Source organism: Octopus bimaculoides, chromosome 20 (genome assembly GCF_001194135.2).
Source record: "Octopus bimaculoides isolate UCB-OBI-ISO-001 chromosome 20, ASM119413v2, whole genome shotgun sequence".
Lineage (NCBI taxonomy): Eukaryota > Metazoa > Mollusca > Cephalopoda > Octopoda > Octopodidae > Octopus > Octopus bimaculoides.
This window is the reverse complement of record NC_069000.1, coordinates 25,863,949-25,867,556: the sequence shown is the minus strand read 5'-3', so window position 1 is coordinate 25,867,556 and position 3,608 is coordinate 25,863,949. Positions and strand designations below refer to the sequence as shown.

General features: G+C 34.2%; 1 protein-coding gene across 1 annotated transcript in view; it reads right to left on the bottom strand.

Moving 5' to 3' along the window:
• LOC106868467 (ammonium transporter Rh type B) overlaps positions 1-2,360 on the bottom strand; it is a 67,266-nt gene extending 64,906 nt beyond the window's left edge. Inside the window, exon 1 of the mRNA XM_014913738.2 lies at positions 1,827-2,360. The gene's annotated coding sequence lies outside the window, so the exon portion shown is untranslated. The remainder of the gene's footprint in view (positions 1-1,826) is intronic.
• Positions 2,361-3,608: the final 1,248 nt, after the last annotated feature.

The following is a 3,608-nucleotide window of genomic DNA, read 5'->3' as shown; positions in this document are numbered from 1 at the left end:
ATATATATATGTGCGAGTAAAAATAAATACAAAAAAGGTGGGTTTTTTTGTATGATTGTGTATAGAGGAATATATTATTTTGCTTAAAAGAGTTCCAACACTGTCTGTTTTTTATGTTTTATTTATATTCCTGCAGAACTAATGTGGGGTATAGAATATGGAATATACAATATACAATATAAAATAAAATAAAATAAAAATGGATGGCACCATGAAAGAAAGTATTGAATGTAGATGAAATATTGAGTGTTCAATATAAAGGATCAAATATATAAATATATAAATATATATATATAAAGGCGACTCGAGTTTCAGGGCTATTTCCCTTCGTCATGGCCATTATATATATAAATATATACACATATATATGTGATAAATAGTTAGATAGATAGTTATTATGTGCGTATATGTGTGTGTGTTTGTGCGTTTGTGTGTGTGTGTATGTGTGTGTATGTGTGTGTGTGAGTGTGTGAGTGTGTGTGTGTGTGTGTGAGTGTGTGAGTGTGTGTGTGTGTATGTGTGTGTGTGCGTGTGTGTGTGTGTGTGTGTGTGTGTGTGTGTGTGTGTGTGTGTGTGTGTGTGTGTGTGTGTGTGTGTGTGTGTGTGTTTAGGAAGAGAGGGTGCATATACCTATAGGGCTGGGAATCCTGCCGTCTACTAGTTTAAACGTAGCAACTGCTACAACATCGACAGCAGCAGCAAGAACAACAACAACAATAACAACAACAACAGCAGCAACAGCAGCAGCAGCAGCAGCGGCAATACAATTAACAACTACGAAAACTAAATAGAGAAAGGAAACTAACATCCACTTTTAAGAAAGAATCCCCTCCCTAAAACTAAAGGCAATAATAATAATAATAATAATAATAATAATAATAATAATAATAATAATAATAATAATAATAATAATAATGATGATGATAATAATAATAATAATAATAATAATAATAATAATAATAATAATAATAATAATAATAATAATAATAATAATCAGCTACGACAACAACAACGAAGTGAACGATGTGGTGGCTTACCTGATAACTTTTATTTGCTACAAAATCATACGTTATCATTAAAAAGACGATCGGAGCATTAGATAATGCAAGATAATGACGTTGTGTATCACTTAGAAGGGCAGACGATGCTCACAGTTAGAAGCCTCTGATTATCAGTCTAGTCGATCAGCTTTCAAATATATGTTAAAGAACTTCACCAACTATCCACCGCAAAAATGTCATATTGATTTCTTTTACTCGGTTTTACATTTTTGCCGTTGATGTTGTTCTTGAAAGTGTTTTTTACATATATTTCAAACCTGGTCAACTGGACTTAAAACAAATGCATAACAAACGCAATTATCACCATCGTTATAATCATTACTGTCATCATGATAAAAGAGAAAGAATGTAAACCTAGCGGTATTTAAGAAGAAAAAAGATGAAAGGAAACTTTTGAGAACGTCGTTCTCTCCAGAAACGCGATATCATGAGAGAATTAGAGATTACAGATGATTGTTCATTATCGAACTGTGATGACGTGGAGGTAGGCAACAACAACTACCACAGGCATTACTACAACAATTGTCACCTCCACAGTAAGAGCTATAAGACTTATAATAACTGTTACAATCAGCTTGCTTGTCACTCTCGATGAAATTATTTTACAATGCTTGTTAGAATTCTCTGTTGAAAAATCCTAGCTGTTGTTAATTCATTTGCAACATTAACATAAAAAAAATCTTGCAACCATAGCACGAAAATTGAAACAGGAACAAAAGAATATTAGCCACATTTGTAATTACGGCAAATTGAAAACATACTCACCAAAGCTTGAAGAATTCACTGAAAGATTTATATATGTATAGAAATATAATTAAACTTAAAGAGTGTGCGTATACATATGTATGGATGATGCTTCATAAGCTTTTGGAAATTGACCGTTCACCAGTTTTGGCTGACAGTTCTAAGACACCACCAGAACTGTTAATGGTGCCAAATAGCAATGCCTGTTGACTTTTTTCTGAAGAGAATATTTTGTTTTCCAGTTATTCTTTTCGTCTTCTACTTTTCTTTCTTTCTTTCTTTCTTTCTTTTTTTTTTTTAATTTTTCAACTGTCAGATGACTTTGCGAAACTTACTTTTTTGTTTTTGTTTCGTTTTTGTGTATTTGTTCCATTTTGTTCTGTTGTTGATGATTTTTATTGTTCTGTTTGCCTAATTTGTTGTGAAAAAGAAAACAGCTAAAAGGAACTTAAAATAAAAAGGCGGAGAAAAAAAAGAGAATCAGCAACTGTACAAATTACACAGCAAGAGGAGGTGGAGTCAAGGCGGCGAACTAATTGAGTAGCTGTCAATCATTTTAGATTGTGGGCGGGTTTAGTATGACTAAAAAAAATGTTCCCTGTTCATTCAAACAAGCATATATACAGATTCGCGCATATCTCTAAAAATGTGTGCCTGTAAATATATGTATGCGAATATGAGCGCAAGCGTGTGTGTGTGTATGTGTGTATGTGTGTGTGCGTACAAGAGAGAGAGAGAGTAAGAGACAGAGAGGAGAGAGTGCGCAAAGACGAATGTAAAACAGGGAACTTATTTACTTTCATTTACACACGCACACTAGTGCGAGCACATACATATACAGTTACATACTTACCTAAATACACACAAACGCACACGCACACAAACATTCGTACATACATACATACATGCACACACACACACTCGCACACACACACACACACACACGCACGCACACACGCACACGCACACGCACACACGCACACACGCACATAGATACACATGGATAGCAATACGGAGATATATTCATGCATGTATGTGTGCATAATTCTGAGTACGACGGACAGCTACCTCTACGGAAAGTATACACACACACACACACACACACACACACACACATGCATTCGTACGTACGTACATGCATATGTATGTATGTATGCATGTATGTATGTATGTACAAGCATTATGGAAGGGTGCACACTTTCCTAGGGTACTTTAAGTTCGACCACGATGATGTATGTATGTATGTATGTATGTATGTATGTATGTATGTATGTATTTATGTACAGGGCCGGTTTTAAACCGATTATTGAGATATTTTCAAAGTGGGCCAAGCACCAAGAGAGTACTCCGTGTACATGCTCGAACGAAGGACGCTATGATGAATTAAACATTTCCTAAAGCTTTTTTCTTTAGTTCTTTAAAGATTTACTTCATAACGCCCGTAACGGTTGAGTCAGGTGAAAGGATCTTTTCAAAATTAAAACTGATAAAAGCATACCGACAGTCAACAATTTCACAAAAGACGCGAAATGATTTGGTGGTGTTATCTATAGAAAATGACATTACAAAAACCATTGACTTTGAAATGATTTTGAAAGACTTCTCTGATAAAAAAAAAAGGTCTGATTGTTTGTATGTATGTATGTATGTATGTATGTATGTATGTATGTATGTATGTATGTATGTCATTATTCAGTTTATTTCAAGATTTCTTGCCAATAGAAAAAGAACCGGATTCTAACCTAGATCCAAGGTTCCTTCATTGGAATTTCAAAATCAACAACAGGGCATTTTTGTTTGTTT